A 21,458-nucleotide genomic window follows, 5' to 3' on the forward strand; every position below is an offset into this window, starting at 1 on the left:
TGCTGACTTTTCGATTGGGTCTCTGAGTGGACACCCAGATTGTTGATGATGAAGTATTTCTGTTACTTGGTTTTCCTTCTACCAGCCTAGCCCCTTTGCTGTACAACTGCTGAGGTCCACTCCAGGCCCTGCTTGTCTGGGGTGCACCTCTAGCAGCTGTGGCACAGTGAGGGATGCTACCCGTTTCTTTTTCTGCTATCTTTGTCCCAGGATGATGCCTGCCAAATGTCAGTCTTTTGGATATAGAGGGGTCAGGGAGCTGCTTGAGGAGACAGTCTGTATTTTATAGGAGCTCAATTGCTGAGCTGTGAGCTCTGTTGTTCATTCAGGGCTTTTAGGCTGCTATGTTTGATTCTTCTGCAACAGAGCTCATTAAAAAAACCCTTTTTTTCTCAAATGCTCTGTGTTGGGGGGTTCAGGCTTTATTTTTCGATGTCCGATGAGGTGTCCTGCCCAGCTAGAAGGCAGACTAGCCACTGTTTGGCTGCCGAGGCTCCGCCCTGCTGTTGTGTGATTCGCCCTGTTCCTGCAGGCTCTGCTGTGGTCTCCGCCACACCCTGCGGCGGAGTCTCTTCATTGTAGCGTGTTGCCTCGGCAACGGCAGGCTGCGTCAGCAGTGGGCGTGTATCTCAGTTGGGGCAGGTTGCCTCGGTAGTGGTGGACGCCCCTCTCCCACAGAGCGTCTCGGACCGTCTGCTCAGGATAGTTTGAAATCGCGGTTTTGTTCGTCCCACTGGGTATCCCAAACGATCTGTCCCTGCAATCCCCTGGGCTGGCCTACTGTCCAAGTCTCGTTCAGTCTCAAGTCCAGCCCTCTCAAGTCTCAGGTTGCCAGTTCAACAGGGCACCCAGACAAGCGCGCCCTGTGGGATTGCTGGGTAGGGCCGGCCGCCGCCGCCCCTGTTGCCGGCTTCGCCAGGCAGACCTACTGCCTGGCGTCCCATGTCTTTTTTATACTTGGGAGTTTCCCCGTTCTGTGGGCAACAAACATCAGTCTGGAAATGCAGCTCCAACTCACCTGTTTGCAGATTCAACGAGAGCTCCAATCCTGGGTTGTTCTCACAGCGCCATCTTGAGTCCTCCCCACAATATTGATTCTTACTATCCATGAGCATGGAATGTTTTTCCATTTGTTTGTATCCTCTCTGATTTCCTTGAGCAGTAGTTTGTCATTCTCCTTAAAGAAGACCTTCACTTCCCATGTTAGCTGTATTCCTAGGCATTTTATTTTATTTGTAGCAATTGTGAATGGCAGTTCATTCATGATTTTGCTCTGCTTCCCTGTTGCTGGTATATAGGAATGCTAGCAATTTTCACACATTGATTTTATATCCTGAAAATTTGCTGAAGCTTCTTATAAGCTTAAGAAGCTTTTGGGCGGAGACAATGGGGTTTTCTAGATATTGGATTATATCCACTGCAAACCCAGATAATTTGACTTCCTCTCTTCCTATTCAAATCTTTCCTTTGCCTGATTGATTTTCCTGGCAAGAAATTCCAATACTATTTTGAATAGGAGTTGTGAGAGAGGGCATCCTTGTCTTAAGCCAGTTTTCAAGAGGAATATGTCCAGCTTTTGTCCATTCAGAATGATGCTGGCTGTGTGTTTGTCATATATGGCTCTTACTATTTTGAGGTATGTTCCTTGAATACCTGGTTTATTGAGAGTTTTTTAAATGAAGAAATGTTAAGTTTTACCTGAGACCTTTTCTGCATCTATGAGATAATCATATAGTTTTAGACTTTAGTTCTTTTATGTGATGAATCACATTTATTGGTTTGCATATGGTGAACCAAGTTTACATCCCAGGGATGAAGTCAAGTTGGTTATAGTAGATAAGCATTTTGACAAGCTGTTGGATTTGGTTTGCCAGTATTTTGTTGAAGATTTTTACATGGATGTTCACAGGGAATATTGGCCTTAAGTTTTCTCCTTTTTTGTTGTATTTCTGCCAGGTTTTGGTATCAGAATAATGCTGGTTTCATGATACAAGTTAGGGAGGAGTCCTCCATTTTCAGTTTTTCAAAATACTTTGTCAGAATGGCATCATATCTTCTGTGTACCCCTCTGTTAGAATTCAGCTGTAAATCCATCTGGTCCTGGGCTTTTATTGGTTGGTAGGCTATTTATTACTGCCTCAATTTCAAAACTCATTATTGGTGTGTTCAGGGATTCAATTTCTTCCTATTACAGTGTTGGAAAGTGTATGTGTCCAGAAATGTTTCCAGTCTTCTAGATTTTCTAGTTTATGTGCATATAGGGTGTTTATAGTACTCTTTGATTGTTGTTTGTATTTCTGTGGGATCCATAGTGATATCCCACTTATTTCTGAGTGCGTATTTGATTCTTCTCTCTTTTCTTCTTTATTCGTCTAGTTAGTGATCTCTCTATTTTATTTTTTTCAAAAAACCAGGTCCTGGATTCACTGATTTTTTTGAAAGGTTTTTTTAATGCCTCTATCTCCTTCCATTCACTCTGATCTTGATTATTTCTTGTCTTTTGCTAGCTTTGGGGTTTGCTTGCTTTTTGGTTCTTCTAGTTCATTTAGTTTCGATGTTCAGTTTTTAATTTGAGATATTTCTAGCTTCTTGATGTTGGCATTTAGTGCTATGTATTTCACTCTTAACACTGCTTTATCTGCATCCCAAAGATTCTGATACATTGTCTGTTTGTTCTCATTAGTTTCAAAGACTTCTTGCTTTCTGTCTTAATTTTATTATGTACATAGGAGTCACTCAGGAGGTTGTTCAATTTCCATGTATTTATGTGGTTTTGAGTGAATTTCTTAGTCTTGAGGTCTAATTTGATTGAGCTGTGGTCTAAGAGACAGTTTGTTATGATTTCAGTTATTTTGCATTTGCTGAGGAGTGTTTTACTTTTGCTTATGTGATCAATTTTAGAGTAAGTGCCATGTGGCAATGAGAAGAATGTATATTCTGTAATTTTTAGGTGGAGAGTTCTGTAGATATCAGTCAGGTCTGTTTGATCCAGAGCTGAGTTCAGATCCTGAATATCTTTATAAATTTTCTGTCTCAATGATTTGTCTAATATTGTCAGTGGGGTGTTAAAGTTTCCTACTACTATTATGTGGGAGTCTAAGTCTCTTTGTAGGTCTTTAAGAATTTGCTTTATGAATCTGGGTGCTCCTATATTGGGCACATATATATTTAGGATAGTTAGCTCTTCTTGGTGAATTTAACCCCTCACCATAATGTAATGCCCTTCTCTGTCTTTTTTTTTTTTTAATCTTTGTTGGTTTAAAGTTTTCAGAAACTAGGATTGAGACCCCTGCTTTTGTCTGTTTTCCATTTACTTGGTAAATTTTCCTTCATCCCTTTATTTCAAGCCTAGGTGTGTCTTTGCATGTTAGATGAGTCTCTTGAAGACAGCATACTGATGGAGCTTGACCCTTTATTCAGCTTGTCACTCTACATCTTTTGTACTTAGCCCATTTACATTTAAGGTTAATATTGTTATGTGTGAATTTGATCCTATCATCATGATGCTAGCTGGTTATTTTGCAGACTTGTTTATGTGGTTGTTTCATAGTGTCACTGGTCTATGTATTTCACTTGTTTTTGTAGTAGCTGGTAATGGTCTTTCCTTTCCCTATTTAGTGCTTCCTTCAAAAGCTCTTGCAAGACAAGGTAAAAAATTCCCTCAGTATTTGTGTGTCTGAAAGGATCTTATTTCTTTTTCACTTGTGAATCTTAGTTTTGCCAGATGTGCAATTCTGGGTTGGAAATTATTTTCTTCAAGAATGTTGAATGTTGGCTCCCAATCTCTTCTGGCCTGTAAGGTTTCCACTGAGAGATCTTCTGTTAGTCTGATGAGTTTCCCTTTGTAGGTGACCTGGCCTTTCTCTTTGGCTGTTCTTAATTTTTTTCTTTCATTTTTGACCTTGAAGAATCTGATGATTATGTCTTGGGGTTTTTCTTTTCATTGAGTGTCTTACTGGGGTTCTTTGGATTTTCTAAATTTGACTATTAGCCTGCCTTGATAGGTTGGGGAAGTTCTCCCTAGATGATATCCTGAAGTATGTTTTTCAACTTGATTTCATTCTCACTGTCTCTTTCAGGTACTCCAATCAGTTGTAGGTTTGGTCTTTTTACATAATGCCTATCTCACACTTACTTACACTTAATCTCACACCTGTAGTGATACTAATATAGTGCATCACTGAAAATTACTTTGTTTAACACAGCTAGAAGGTTTACACAAGATTTAAAATGTAAGAAATTATAACTGCAAAAACTCTGGTAACATAATGCTTGAAGAAGTATTTGGAGGGCAAGATATTTCATAATAAACTATGTCACACTTCCATTCATTTTTTATTTTTTAGCTGTCTGTTGACTTCATGTGTCCACTGCTTCTCTCTCATATTTTTCTTTGGAACCCTTGTGTTTTATAGAAACTGTTTATGACTGAATTAAAGATGTTATGTAAAAGATATATTGTAGATACAATAAAAACTCAAAGGACAGAAAGCGAAGTACAAATAAAGTTGAACTAGAAAGAAGTTAGTTGTATCAAATTAGGGAAAATTTAATTGTTAAAAGAGAAAATCATACAAGCATATAATTTCATTTTCATAGACATTTAAAATTTCTGCTATATGATAGACATTGAACTAGACAGCAAAAATTCAAAGATGAGTATTACATGGTCTGCTCCTCAAGGACCTCACTGTCAGATGGAGGAAATGGGAAAACAGACTCCTTCATTACAGTATTATAAATGTTACGACATGTAGTGGATTGAATAGTGTCCCCTCACAAAATTTATGTCCAACAGTAACATCAGAATGTGATACTTTCTGGGCATAGTAGCTCATGCCTCTAATCCTGGCAGCATGAGAGGGAGGCCAAGATAGCAGAATAACTTGAGGCCAAGAGTTCAAGAACAGCCTGGGCAATGCAGTGAGACTTCATCTTTACCAAAAAAATTATCTGGGCCTGATAGCACACACCTGTAGTCCTACTTGCTTGGGAGGCTGATTGGGGAGGATCACATGAGCCCAAGAGTTCAAGGCTGCAGTGAGCTAGGATCATACCACTGCACTCTTGCCTTGGCAACAGAGCAAGACCCTGTGTCTAAAATTAAAAAAAAAATTTAAACAATAAAGTGATCTTATTTGCAAATGTGTCTTTGTAAATGTAATTACTGAAGATCAGGTCACACTTGATTAGGATAGGCCCTAACTCTAATGACTGGTGTCCTGATAAGGAGAGATGACTCAGAAGCACACAGAGAGCATCACGTGAAGACAGAGGCAGAGATTAAGGGGATACATTTGCCAGCCAAAGAATATCAAGGGTTGCCTGGGACATCAGGAGCTAGAAGAGGAAAGGAAGATATCCTCCCTAGAGCCTTCAAAGAGACACCGTGATTTTGGACTTCGAGCATCTAGAATGGTGAGAGAATATATTTCTTCTGTTTTTTTGAGACAGAGTCTCACTCTGTTGCCCAGGCTGGAATGCAGTAGCACAATGTCGGCTCACTGCAACCTCCACATGGTTCAAGCGATTCTCATGTCTCAAGCTCCTGAGTAGCTTCAGTTACAGGCGTGTGTCACCAGGCCTGGCTAATTTTTGTATTTTTAGTAGAGACAGGGTTTCACAATGTTGGCCAGGCTAGTCTTGAACTCTTGGCCTCAAGCCTCCCAAAGTGCTGGAATTACAGGCATGAACTATTGTGCCTGGCCAATTTCTTCTATTTTTACCACTCAGGCTTGTGGTAGTTTGTTGTGGCCATCCTGGAAAACTAATGCAGGGTATAATGAAGCAGTGGCCTTGAGGACCACATAGGAGGAGCACCAACCTAGACTGGGCACTGAGAAAGACTTATAGGTGGAGAGGACATCCAGACTGCCTTGAGACATGACTACAAGTCAGGCAGCTGAAATGGGAAACTGAGGAGTCATGAGAGAATTCTAGCAGAAAGGATAATCATGTGCAAAGGTGCTGGCAGCATGAGAGCATGGCACATTTTAGAAAACTCAGGCATTTGTTTTAGCAAAACTCCAGGGTGCAACAGAGAGAGGCTGAAGATGAGATCAATGAGGTATGGAAGAAATGACTTTAAAAAGGCCTTGAGGTCCATGACAAAAAGGTAAGCTTTATCTTTTAGGTGCTCTAGAACCTGTACAGAATTTCAGTTGGGTGTCACTAGTTGGTTGCTAACCAGATCAGATCTGCCTGATAACGAATATGACACCAAAGAGATGGAATTGATATGATTCAGTGACCAATTATGATTGAGGTTTGAGGAATGGTGAATTTAAGGGTGGTGCTAAGATTTCTCTTATGAATGATTAGGTGCCTGCTGATCCCCACAGTTGAGAAATAAATAGAGTGTTTAAACAGCATAATGATTAGTTCAGTTCTGGAAAAGTTAAGCATATTGGAAACTTGGTATGTAAATTCAGCCAGGGTAAAAGAGCCTGGGACACTGCCCTGGGAGATATCAACATGTAAAGGATAGATTAGGTGGTGGGATGGAGGGGAGAGAGCAGAAGGGGAGACAGATATCATAAAAACCTAGAAAAAGGACTTTTCAGAGTACACGTTTTAATGCAAAGTGCTATGAGGCCTGAGGGCTAGAAAGAGCCCATTAGATTTAACAACAAGGCAGATGATGGCCTTAGGAGGTGTTCACTAGGTGGTGGGAGCAGAAAACAGAAGTGAGTGGAAAAAAGAATTAAAGTAAGAAAGTGGAAATGATTAATACAGACTATCTTTCAGAGCTTAACTCTTAAAAAAGGAAACAGCAGGAAAGGACAGATAAGAGAGAGTTGGTTTGGTTTTTTTTCTTAAAAAAAATAGATGATATAAATATTTCGTGCTCAGGGAATTCTCCAATAGAATAGAAGAGAAGAATGTTATCTCATAGAGTAATGGTAATGAAGCATAATCTAAGGCAAGGTCCTTTTCTGCTGACAGGAAGAGGAAAATCATTAGTGCATTGGGAGTGAGCCGGCAGAGCAAACGGGAGGGACTTGAGGGAGTTCCCTGACTTCTCCAAACTGAGGAGAGGACCTCTGCTGAGTGAGTGTGGGCTGCTGGCTAGGGATCTGGGGAGGCACTGACCTCAGTGGTGCCACTCTCTCCTATGGTTCTCAACTGTCTGGGAGTTGGTAGTGCAGAGATTAGAGATAGTTGGCATGATTGAGGGTTGGGCCTTTGCCAGGTAGGCATAGGGGAAAAAAGGAGACAAACGAATTGAGGTTTTGGGGGAAAAAAAATTGAATTAAGTTTCTTTGGAGTTTAGTCTGACAGGGCATGTACACGTTTAGTCTTGTTCAACGTCCTCATTCTACAGAGGAGAACCTGAGGAATCTTCCCAGGCCAAAGCTAGTTGGTGGCAGAGTTGTGTCCAAAATTCTGACCTATGGCTTTTCTACTGCACTGACTGAGGTGCTCTATTCCACTGTTTCTTGCTCCATGCTTGTGGAGTATTTGAACACAGCTATTAACCATTTGGAATAAGGCAATTTCACATTGCTTCTGATCTCGCTTTTGAGCATTATTGAGTGGTGCTTCATCTAGATGAGGATTGCTTGAATTCACCTTAGTGTTTGGAAACCCTGCTCTTTCTTCTGATTCCCAGAAGACATTGAGAATGCACAGTCAGTATGACAGAAAAGGAAACTCTGTAAGGCATGACGCTCGTGATTGTAGTGTGCCCTGTGATGGAGCGCTTTCAAAATCTTTTTCCATTTTTTCCCGATCGCCATGAAGTCTTTTCTAATGTCAGCCCCTTTCATCCTACTTTGAATATTTCTCCTTTGGTGTTACTGTCTTTCTTTGTTATAAGAAGAAATTGCCATCACTAAGATTAAGGCCATTGTGAAATAGCAAGAGACTGACTCCTTGCCAATATTGTCACAGATAGTTCAACACCACCTTCTTGATAGACATACTGAAAATATATCATCATACCTCTGCACCAATAACTTTCTGAAGTGAATGCGGTCTCCATCTCTCAGTCTTTCTGTGGTTGTAAGGCTCATTCTGAAAAAGAAAAGAATTTGCTACCAATTAGAATTATTCTTAAATAGGGAAGATACATATTATAAATACTTAAGATGTATCTTCCCTATTTAAGAATAATATGTTTCTTAAATAGGGAAGATATATATTATACATACTTAAAGCTTAATTATAGTGATACCAATTATGTAAGTAATCACAGATTATTATTAACATTATTTACATTCTAAGAAGTAAAAAATGCTACAGAAGTTTACAGATCCCCAAATCACCTAAGTTGAAAATACTTTGAAATACAGACCTTTAACATAAGAAAAAATATCATTAGAACTGGACTATCAATAGTATTTATTTAAATGCTTAAATTGCGTGAACATTTTATTTTGTTGGATCTCATCACTTCACTCAGGATTAGGGTTAACAAATAAAAACAGAATGCTTGGCTAAATTTGAATTGCATTTAAACAATCAATAATTTTTAGTGTAAGTGTGCATACTTGCATACAAATGTATTCATTGTTTATCTGAAATTCAGATTTGACGGGGATGTCCTGGGTTTTGTGTGGCAACCTACTCAGGATTCACTTAACTTTAGCATAGCAGAAAAACTACCTTTGTCACCAGGTGTGGTCCTGAGTGTTTGTTTCTTAGGAGCCTCCCCTCCTGTCTCCTTGTCCTTGGGCTCACATGAAATTATCTTTGGGCCTGTGTCTGCTACCTAGGCTGGAAAGTAGATGAAGACTTCAACATTTTCCACAGAATAAGGACGTGTGGAGGGTGGCTGGGAAACAGGAGAGCAGGAGGCTGAGCCAGTTCTGAAGAAAAAAGACCCACGACTCTCAAATCGCCAGTTTGTCCTCCTGTAAAACCTTGGATTGGGATGGTATCCTTTTAAGACTCCTCTTTCAGCTCCATGTTCCCTTTGAAACACCTGATAGTTGTGGCTGGTTTGCTGGCCATAGCAGTGCAGTTGACTTCAATCTCCTCACCTTCCACCGCAGTGTCTTTCTGGATATCGATCATCAGATCACATGGTGGGACTACAAATTAAACATATGTGCTTCAAAGAGGAGTATTAAAAGGACATGCTTTTAATACTCCTCTAATGGAACTTTCTTTTTACACAGCAAGCAGCATTCAACTTGTTTCTAACATTTTTTAGATAATATGGGGTCTCGCTATGTTATCCAAGCTGGTCTTGAACTCCCGGGCTCAGTCAATCCTCCCACCTTGGCCTCCCAAAACTCTGGGATTACAGATGTGACTAATATTACTGCACTTGTATTAATGAAAGTTGCCCAGCCCTCTCCCATCCCCCACAAGTGTTTATTTTACATTCCTGGAGTCTAAGCCAACAACTTAAACTGTGAAGATTTTTCTTTTTTTTACACCCCCGCAAATGTTGAGGGGTAAGGGTCAGTCAGAGTATTAGACAGAAAATTATCTAGTAACAGGGTAGAAGAAGGTGGGGTTTTCCTCAAACTTGAAAGTCTGTGGGTAGTCTGATGAAGAAAAGGAGTGGGGAGTGGGTGGTGCTGTCTGCCTGGGGTCCAGCTCTACTCAGTACCCCATCTTAAAGAATACCTCAGGGTCATTTGATTATTCACAACCTGTCTGCCCGTGACTGTGGTGGAATTGCAGAGCCTATATGTCTAGAAAAATAACTTTATGAACTCCTCGTATTTCCATCCATCTGCAACACCTTTGGTAATTATACTCTGGGTAATACATGGTTATGATAACTGACACTAAGTCTATACAAAGAAGATTATGGCTCTTTTAAAATATACAGATAAGTGTGAATGTGTAGACATTCACACACACATATGTACATATAAAATATATATAATATATAAATATTTACATACATATAAAAATATATGATATATATAACATCTATATCATATATATTTGAAAAACGTTTCAGGCTGCAGTGCAGTGGCACAATCATAGCTCACTGCAGCGTTGAACTCCTGGGTTCAAATGATCCTCCTGCCTCAGGTTCCCAAATAGCTGGGACTAAAAGTATGAGCCAATTGCCTGGCCCCATCTTTTAAAGAATAAATGTAATGTATATTTATTGCAAGTTAGCAAGTGCCAAAAAATATTAAAAATGAAACAAATCACTCACAGTTCAGAGATAACTACTATTAATATTTTGGAATACTGTTTTTCAGTTTTCCATGTATAAATGTTTTAAATATTTGAGATCACATTATCTCACTTAATGTTGAATTATGATCATTTCCTATTGTCATGGCTTTTCTTTCTTAAAAGGAGACCTGTATGTCTTATGAAGATATTTAGAAACAAGATATGGGAATTTATCCAGCGTCCCCAACACTATTTCTACCAGAATTCTTGGTCTTACATATCCATTCCATGCCTCTGGACCCAGATTCCTGGATGTCCTCTGGAAAATGATAAAAGAAACTTTCTCTTAATTTGTTCTCTAATTTTAACGATGAATTTAATCAGGGTTAAAAAAAATCTGGAGACAACAGATGCTGGAGAGGATGTGGAGAAAAAGGAACACTTTTACACTGTTGGTAGGAGTGTAAATTAGTCCAACCATTGTGGAAGACAGTGTGGCGATTCCTCAAGGCCTTAGAAATAGAAATTCCATTTGACCCAGCAATCCCATTACTGGGTATATACCCAAAGGACTATAAATCATTCTACTATAAGGACACATGCACACGAATGTTTATTGCAGCACTGTTTACAATAGCAAAGACCTGGAATCAACCCAAATGCCCATCGATGATAGACTGGATTGGAAAAATGTGGCACATATACACCATGGAATATTATGCAGCAATCAGAAATGATGAGTTCGTGTCGTTTGTAGGGACATGGATGAATCTGGAGAACATCATTCTCAGCAAACTGACACAAGAACAGAAAATGAAACACCGCATATTCTCACTCATAGGCGGGTGATGAAAAATGAGAACACATGGACACAGAAAGGGGAGTACTAAACACTGGGGTCTATTGGGGGGAAAGGGGAGGGCCAGTGGGAGGGGGAGGTAGGGAGCGATAGCCTGGGGAGAAACGCCAAATGTGGGTGAAGGGGTGAAAGCAAACAGAACACACTGCCATGTGTGTACCTATGCAACTGTATTGCATGCTCTGCACATGTACCCCAAAACCTAAAATGCAATAAAAAAATAAGAAAAAAAAAAACAAACCTTAGATCATCTAGTCCAAGCCTCTATTTTATAGGTAAGGAAACTAAGGCCTAGAGCGGCAGAGAGACTTATCTAAATCATACCTCTGGTCTGAAGCAGAGATAGACTGGGCTGACCATGGGGCAGAGATGTCAGACAGAGTGCTGCCTCCTGAGCAGAAAGTGTAAAATCAGTGCTTGGCTCCTTAAACTAGACTTTAAGCCTTCAGAAGTGTACATGGTGAATTAGCCATGCCAATGATGGGAGAGTGGTTGCATTGCTTGCGTGAGAATGCTGCTTTTTGTGCAATATTTTAAGAGTATGAGCTGTAAAGCCTAAGAAAAAAGGCATATTATGAAATTTACATAAATTTTTTTTCCTCCAAAAATGACAAGTTCTTTATGGTGAGAATTTGGGGCTATAGGTTTGAAGTTACAGGTCGTCACTGCTAAGGGAAGTTCTCTTTTAGAAAAATATTTAGGAAACATTGTAGAAACGGGGACCAAGAATTCTGGTAGAAATAGTGCTGGGGACACTGAGCCCACGGAGCCGTTTCTACCTTCCAAACCCTATCATGCCATCATGAAATAGCTCAACAGTGGCAAGGATTCCTTAATTTCCAGTCTAATTTGAAATCACGTGGATTCCAAATTTCCTTGAAGGCTTTCTTTGGTTGCTCCGCATCAACTGGGAAAGCATTAGAATTCAATCAAGAATGCCCATTGTAACTCTCTGTGGAAACTAACCTAGGCTCCAGGAAGCCAGATATACAACAGGAACCCAGTAAATGTTTATTTAATAGCAAATGAACTATAGACTACCTAGGTATACTTAGGTTCATGCATCTTTTTGCAATAAGCCTTGTGGCACTGGATTGTGAAAAGAAAATATTTTTCATGATTTTCTAAATGTAAGGCATGTATTTGCATGTATAAATTACTAAGAGATTTTCACTCCAGTAGGTGATTTTATATGCTTTTATCTAAATTCATCGTGATAATACAGATGTTGGACCAGTAGATATTATATTTAGAGGATGTGTATTGAATTTATCTTAGCCTTGTTTTTTCGTGGTTATCCTCTTGGTCATCATTGCAGTGCACTGTAAATATGAAGTAAGTAAGTTACCTAAATGCACACAGAGGATAGAATATGATTGTATCAAGCGAATGGAATTTGCCTTTCAGATTACCTTCTCTGTGTCAGGCACTGTGCATATAGCAATTTAATTATCATTAAAAATCTCATAGCAATTGGATGAAGTGAGTTCTAATTGATCTTTTTCTATATGGGGGAAATATTGCACATGCCTGAAGTCACATAGCAGGCAACTGATTTGAGGTTCAATCCTAGGTTGATCAAGTTTCAAAACTCACACCATTTTCACTGTCTGACAGAAAAAGCAACATTTAGACAAAAGGGCATCTTTATCAAATGGAATTAATTGGTTAAAGGGGTAAAAGAAACCTAAGGGACTAAAGGCATAAAATAAAAGATCTAAAATAGGGGAAATACAAATAAGGCACATATTAAAGAAAATGTAGGGCTGGGGGCAGTGGCTCACGCCTGTAATCCCAGCACTTTGGAAGGCCAAGGCAGGTGGATCACCTGAGGTCAGGAGTTTGAGACCAGCCTGGCCAACATAGCGAAACCCCATCTCTACTAAAAATGCAAAAATTAGCCAGGTGTGGTGGAGTGTGCCTGTAATCACAGCTACTCTGGAGGCTGAGGCAGGAGAACTTGGGTGGTGGAGGTTGCAGTGAGCAAAGATCAAGCCACTGCACTCCAGCCTTGACGACAGAGAGAGACTCCATCTCAAATAAATAAATAAATAAATAAATAAATAAGGAGGAAAAAAGGAAGCATAGCTAAAGTCAAAGAGGGGAGAAAGGCAGAAACGGATTCCAGTTACTGAGTTGCAGCCCCCTAGTGCCTGAAGACTGAGCCGCCTCTCCTGGCTTAGTTCTTTACCCAAGATCATGGGGTTTTGGTTTTTGTTTGTTTTTGTTTTGTTCTTTGGAGACAAGGTCGCACTTTGTCGCTCAGGCTGGAGTGCAGTTGTGCCAGCAGGGCTTATTGAAGCTTCCACCTCCCTGGGCTCAGGTGATCCTCCCACCTCAACCTCCCAAGTATCCAGGACTACAAGCACATGCCACCATGCCCAGATAATTTTCTGTATTTTTTGTAAAGGTGAGGTTTCACCATATCGCTGAGGCTGGTCCCGAACTCCTGAGCTCAAGCAATACTCCTGCATTCCAAAGTGCTGGGACTACAGAGCCCTGTGCCCAGCCAAACATGGATTTTTTTTTTAAAGGCACTAGATTAATGGTCAAATGTATCCATCCCAGCAATTCACAATATTTTTGTGAATTGTCCAACATATTATCTTTATTTTTTGTTGAGACAGAGTCTTGCTCTATCGCCAGGCTGGAGTGCAGTGGCTCAATCCCGGCTCACTGCAACTTCTGTTTTCCGGTTTCAAGCAATTCTCCTGCCTCAGCCTCCCGAGTAGCTGGGACTATAGACATGCACCACCACACCCATCTAATTTTTTGTATTTTTAGTAGAGACGGGGTTTCACCATGTTGGCCAGTATGGTCTCGATCTCTTGACCTTGTGATCCGCCCGCCTCAGCCTCCCAAAGTGCTGGGATTACAGGCGTGAGCCACCATGCTCGGTCATTATCTTTATTTTTAACCTTAGCTGTCTTTGGTTTGTTGGGGGACCATGGTATGAAAGGGGGCAGTGTTCAGGGAGTCAGGAGATTCTAATACTTGCAGAAGGCCACTTGCTGCCTGTGTTACCCTAGATAAGCCTTCTTGCTTCTGGGTCTTGGCTTTTCCATTTCTAAAATGCCCACTCTTCCAACCTATTACTGTTTTGTACATGTACATGAAATGTAGAAAACCTGAGTGAAATACATATGTGCATGTTAATTACACAGCACTGTACAAAATAATCATAATGATTGTTTCAACTAAAAGCTTTGAGAGTAATATTTGTTCTAACACTGGAAGTGTAGAGAGGAAGGATTTGGGATGCATAAAGGATTCTAGAGATAATTTGGATATAGAGTTCAATCTGGCCTCAGTGGTGACTATAATGGTTTTGGAGATACTGGATTAATGTCTTTTCTACTCAGTGAAGAAAGAAATCATTTTATGAGTTGTGATTGCATTTAACACCATCTACAATGAAAATGAGGAATTTCACATGAAGTAATGATTTACTTGTGACTAGAGCTGGAGTCATTTTGACCAAGTTATTGAAGTTGACAGCAGAAGAAATATAAGCATCCAACAGCGAGTTGTTCCAAGTGGAAATGACCATGCTGTTTCCAGAAACATTTGGCAAGCAATCTGTGTGGGGAGAAAATAATAGTGAAGACAAAAATGAACAAATGACAATTTAGCCATCAATGTGTGCCCTGTGGAGTCACTGCAGCTAAGGGAGAGATTTCCTGATTTCAGAGTCATAATTCCTCTTTCTGACTGCATGAAAATACAGAAACGTTGGTTTAATGTGAGCAGATCAGGGAATTTATGAGTCAGCACAAATAAAAATGCTGGCTAGGTGATAAATAATTGTTTCTATTTACTGTCTAGCTGCTCACTCTTTAACTTATGTCAGAGTCGTAAATAATAAAATCTGAACAGTATAAATGCATGCAATTACCTGGACTTGAAGTTTAAAGTGCAATCACCATTCCACAATAAAGATATTTTCTTTAGTAGCATAAAGTCCACAGAAGGGAATCTATTATTAGATCTATTATTAGATCCCCTTCTGTAGACTTTATGCTATTAAAGAAAATATCATAACCTCCCTCTTGCCAGCAGATAAAAATAAAATTATTTCTGACTTAAATCTCAGGTACTAAAGTATTTTCAACTTCCAGAGATTACCAGGACATTGCAAGGTACTTTTGCAACTGTTTGTTTTGGGGAAAGGGAGGCTTGTTTGGGGGCAGAAGAAAGTGTATCTAGTTATTAATTTCAAATATTGTGCAACTTGCTTTTTCTCAAACACAGATATTATAAAGTCCTTTCTCTCTGGAAAGTATAAAACAAATGTTGGCATACTTTAAAAAAAAACAGTTAAAAAATTGTTCTCCTGTTGAAGATAAGTGAATATTACAAACCATTGTGTCTTACATTAGCCATTATGACTGTATTTATCACTTTCAAAGTCACGATCACTCACCCTATCTGATATTTAATTGTGTACTTACTAACCAGTTGGAGACTACAGCTACGATTTGCTGTATCATTTTTCTTAAAACAGCCGATCCTTTTGCTCTTGTATTGTAAGAAAATTTTACCTCTACCATCCCAAATTCCTTGCTTCACACCATGACCAATTATAATCTCCTTGAGAGCAGAGATTATATCTGTCTTGTTCACAGCTATATCTCCAATCCCTTCTGCAAAATAGGTGTTCAGTATACCTTCGTGGAGTAAATGGCTGGATTGAAGCGGGAACCTTTTTTCAACATGCTATGAAAGGGAAGAAGTTCAGCAACAGCATCAAGTGCCACAGAGATAATATTATTTCAGTTCACCTTGGGAAAATCTCCTCCAGGTTCCTTGCACCTAGCCATGTGAAACCACTATGCATGCTTGAGACAGTAACAACTATTTAAAGTTTTCTATTCATAAGTGAGAAAATGAAACTAACAAGCAAGGAAATCAGCATCTGAGTTAAGGTGTTTGGCATAGCGGTTAAGAGTCACTGGGGTGATAAAATCTGTGTTCACATCCTAAGCCTGCCATTTGCTAGGTGTATGCTGGGCACATTGTTTGTTTGTTTATTTATTGAGACAGAGTCTCACAGTGTCACCCTGGCTGGAGTGCAATGGTGTGATCTTGGCTCACTGCAACCTATGCCTCCTGAGTGCAAGTGATTCTCCTGCCTTAGCCTCCCAATTACAGGTGCCCACCACCACACCTGGCTAATTTTTTGTATTTATAGTAGAGACTGGATTTCACTGAGTTGGCCAGGCTGGACTTGAACTCCTGACCTCATGATCTGCCTGCCTCAGCTTCCCAAAGTGCTGGGATTAAAGGCATGAGCCACCGTGCCTGGCAACAATAATTTCTAATTGTATTTAATTTCTAAGTGTTTCCATTTCGCCACCTATAAATTGGAAGACCCACAGCACAGGGTGTTGTGGGCATAATGAGTTAATATGTGTGAAGTGCTCGAAACAATACTGATCCTGACACATGACAAGTACTGTCTAGGCCTTCACTGTTGGCTTTATTACTCTAAAGAAAGCAAGCAAGCAGGCCTGGAGAACTAAGAGGACCAGAGATTAAGTTCATGCTCTGCCACTAACTAGCTGTGAGGAGTAGTTTGATATCTTTAGCTTTTTGTCTTTGCATCTGTAAAATAAGGGTGTAGGCTACCTGGAAGGGCTTCTGGATTTCAAATCCTATAATAATGTATCTGGCCCTTTATTTCTTCCCTTCTAAAATAGAACTGTACAAGGTTGCTGCAATGAATGCATATGTACCATACAAATGCAAAGCAAGTATAGTTTTTAGTGTCAATATAGGGTATATTTGGTGTTATATTCACTACTAAAACTTTTCAATATTAATTTCCAAATCTACTAAGTCCCAATTGCACCGCGAGTGTAAAATTAAGTGGTCATAAAATAAAATAAACCAACTATAAAATCATTTTGATAGGATGGTTTGCCCACTGAACAGTGGTTTTCTCTTCTTTCTCCTCTCAAACTTTTCCTGCTATTTTCACTCAAGGAAGCATGTATTTTTGGAGTGAGAGATGTCTTTCTCATTTCTCTTGGTGTCTCTGTAATTTAACACATTCCTATCTTTTTAGAAATTGGATTAGTCATTTGTTTCCTTTTGTTCTAGAAATATGCTTAGCCTACTAATATATTTGCCTCAAATGGGTAAATTTAGCCCCAGGGTGGGAATACTTAGCAGACTGATAAAATCTTTCATGAATCTGTAAATGCTGGAGATCCATAGAGAGCACATGGTTTTTGGGAAAAGGATAAAGTAAATACACTATAGTAGAGTCAATGAATTGATGATTATGCGGACTCCCTTCGCCTGCTTATCACTTGAGTGTAACTAGATGGTACACACACAACAGGTGGGTTCAATCACCTGGTGGGTGACACTCTAATGACTGCAACCAAGGAGAATTTAACAAGGGGATTTTTATTACTTGGAACAAGTAAGAAGGATACCAGGGATAGTTCTTAAAGCAGTGCCTCCCAGAAAAATGGTGAGAACAGAGCTTGTATTGGGCTGGTTAGCTGAGTCATTGCCTGTAGAAGTGAAGTAAAGGTAGAGCAGGTGTAGTTCTGATCATGTTTCCAATATGTCGCATGTTTAGAAAATGGTGAGTAAACTCCTTTCTGAGCAGGGATTTAGTATGGTAATGAGTGGAGTTGGTCAAAGTTCATCTCCAACTTAGGCATCTCTGGGTCCAACCGGTTGCTGTTTATTACTGAGTTGAGCTTCTCCCTGGAATTTTTTGAAACAACAAGAACTCAAGGTGCAGCAGTTGTAAGTGAATATTTTTTCACAGTGTGCACTCAAAAACTGGGGACCCTGTGCTACAGACAGCAAAAATTTACAAAACTGGAATATATATATATATACAAAACTGGAATATATATATATATATATATACAAAACTGGAATATATATATATATATATATATATATATATATATATGGAGTAAATGGCTGGATTGAAGCAAGAGCCTATTTTCAACACGCTATGAATGGGAACAGTTTTATATATATATAAAATGGGCTATATACAATATATGATCATAACATTTTAGAACTGGAAAGGATCTTAAAGCTTACTTAGTCAAAATACAGTAATTTAAAACTAGTTCAATGATGTGACAAGAAGGGTACTTCACCTTGTGCTATTCTTCTAAAATCTCATAACCCCATCTAACCGTGAAAAGAATATCAGATGAACCTAGATTGAGAGAATATTCTACAGGATGCCTAGCTGGTACCTCTCAAGACTGCCAAGGTCATGAAAAACAAGGAAAGACTGAAGAACTGTTGCAGACCTGACAAGACTGGGGAGACATGACAAATAAATGCAATGTGAGACTTTGGATTGTGTCCTGGAGGAGAAAGAGAATGTTAATGGAAAAAGTGGTGACATCCAAACATGTCTTAAGTTTAGTTAATAGTAATGCACAATATCAGCTTTTTAAATCCGGACAAGCATACCACTGTCTTGTAAGGTGTTACTAATGGGAAGAATGAGCTAGAGGGGCATGTGGGAGCATTCTGTACTCTCTGTGTGACTTTCCTATAAATCTAAAATTAGTCCAAAGTAAAAAGTTTATTCAAAAATAGCTAGACACTTTTGGGAGGCCAAGGCAGGAAGATCACTTGAGCCCAGGAGCACAAGAACAGCCTGGGCAACACAGCAAGAACCTGTCTCGAAATTTAAAAATAGCTAGACAGTTCTAATGAAAATAATTACTCTTTTTTGGTGGAACATTGCTCTAGTGCTGGCCTAGAGTATGTGAACATTTCAGAGGTCAAATAAATGTATTAGTAAATATATAACTTCCTTTGATGGGAAATTTAACATGAGCATACTTAAATGTCCTACTATTATTCAGAATTTGTTTGCTTGCACAAACTTTCCCCAGGAGTATTCATTTTAATTATTCTAAATACAAGTTTGCCAATAGTAGAATGAAATTTTGTAAATGACTTTTCATATTAAATATAGTACAGACTTTTCCAAAAAGGTCAGTTTAGAAAGATAAGCTGTTTTATTCTGACACTGAAGGCAAAGAATGAGAAGCCAATGACATATTTTGTCTGATCATTTCCTTTTCCATTTACTTAAGTGGTTTAAATTATTAGTTCTGAAAAGGTCTATACATCTTTATAAATTTCTTAGGACTCTCATTGAATATTTTCTTTTTTTAACTGTGGAGAATAAGGCCATAACTTTTATTAATAGCAGATGTATGGGAAAATATATTAGCTAGTTCCCCAAGAGTAAAGATAGTCATGTAATATTTAGGGTCATCCATTACTTTTATTATGCTGCAGTTTGAATATAGTAGCAGCTAATAAATTAACTTGCTTAAATTCATGCTTGGCCCATTCATCACAAAGAAAAACTGGAATTTAGATCCAATGTGAAGGTTAGTTATGCAGATAAATTTGATTGATTCCTAAACAAATTATGAGAAGAAAATGAACCTTCAACTTATCCATTTTGACCTCATCTCCAGTCATATTTGCAAAACAGGCAAGGTAAACAATGGTAGCTAATCTCTAGACAGGACTTTGGGCTGACCGTGGAAAGATGGAGGTTTGCATAAGGATATCTTGAATAGAGTAAATAATTTGATGGAGATGTTCTTATCCCTTTCACATCAGTCCATCTGCAGAAGAAAGTATCACCTTCTTAGGTGTTCTAGAATTTGAGAATTTGAGTCTGAATTGTTCTCCCTGGAACCCTCTCAAGCCATGACTATTGGTACACCTATCTGGAGTGAAGCAGGGTGCCCTCCTTCCTTTCCAAACCTTTCCCCCTCCCATCTCTCTCAAAGTCCCTAGCTATGACTGTCAGATTATCAGACTACACAATTTACCACCCCTTCCCTGCCACTGTCACTTTACCTCATTCTTTGAAGATTTTAGTTCCTTGAGCTCTTTCTCTTAAACCATGCAAGAATTTGCCATGAAATATGTCAAATTGTCGTTATATCGGATGTGTTGTGCATTTTTCTGTTCAATAAACATAAATGTAACATCTCAGTAGAAAACAGAAACAAAAACTCTCACACTGTCATCTCTCCTTCATAGATGGGTGCAGGGTGAGCGCGGGGACATATGTTTCCACATACTGCTTTTTTCTGTCTCTTCCTTTGCTGTTTGTTCAAGACAAAAGGCATGCTGTCAGCTCAGGACCTTTGCACTTGCTGTTTCTGTCTTCCTGGGAGGCTCTTCATCATCACCTGCACCTGACTGGCCTCCTTCACCTCTTTCAGGTCTAAGTATTTCCTTCTCAGTGAGGTTTTCTAAACAGCTTTATTTAAAATTGCTTGCCTGCATTTCCAGTCTTCCTATTTCCCTCCACTACATTAGTTTTCTACAGCATTTATCACCAGGTAATGTAACATATATTTCAACTATGTTCTTGTTTGTAGTCTGCCTCTGAGGCAGATATATTTGTTTATTTGTTTGCTGCTATATCCACAGTGCCTAGAATGTCTGGCACAAAACAGATAGGAAGTGACATACAGCACGTCCTCCAATAATATCATTCAGTTCAATGCTGTTTCATTACAGCATTGGTGAGAAAAAAAGAATTGTTTTCTCTATGGGTCATTTTGCTTACAGTTGAAGTTTCCAAGAATCTTCACAATCTTAAGTGAGAACTTGCTGTATTCATAACTATGTATTGAATTAATTAGCCTCATGAAGTAAGTATTATCTTTATTCTGATTGTACAGATAAGGAAACTAAATTTTGAACCGTGAAGTAACTTGTCCAAGAAACACTGGCTTATAAGAGGTATTGGTTGGACCCAAATCAATACTGTACTCAGGGCTCTGCACTGCTTCATTTTCCTCTGTACATTAAGTGGAGGACTTGCTGTCTCCTAACTTTGTAAAGGGGGTAGATAAGAAGCTAAAGAATATTACATTGATGGGCTTGAGCTGTTTCAGTGGCTGTTTGGCCAGCTACTATGATTTTTATTTAGACAATGAGAATCTGAAATGTATTTTAACAATGTAACCTGAATGTTGCAGAGGTACACAAGATTCTGAGGGGTAAACCTGCCCAGTCTGTTCAAGGAAGAGGGCTGGGAGGAAAGTGGGGGCAGAAGGGGCAGGAGTGGCAACAGTGATACAGAGGAGTCACATGCCATTTGCACAAACCTATCAGGACAGATGCCAATTGGAGAAATTTTCTTCTGGTTTTTCACTGACTTATTATGCTGAGAATGAAGTCTTTATGGTTGAGAAAACAATATAGGTTTTCGGTTGTCCAAAAGAGGAAATTGTAATTTTAACTCACCATAGCTATAGCTAAATGCCCTGCAGTGTTCTTTTTTTCAGAGTTTTAATAATTTTTGGCAGTGTGATGATAAATTGACGAAATAAAATATTAAATTCTAAACCACACTGATGAGTTGATTCTATATTCAATAGGTGCACTACACTAAACAGTTTACTAAACACTAGAAATAATGCAACATAGTTTGCCTATCATAGGCTGAAAATGTTACTATGATAGAAGACCAGTT

Source organism: Callithrix jacchus, chromosome 13, assembly GCF_049354715.1.
Source record: "Callithrix jacchus isolate 240 chromosome 13, calJac240_pri, whole genome shotgun sequence".
Taxonomy (NCBI): domain Eukaryota; kingdom Metazoa; phylum Chordata; class Mammalia; order Primates; family Cebidae; genus Callithrix; species Callithrix jacchus.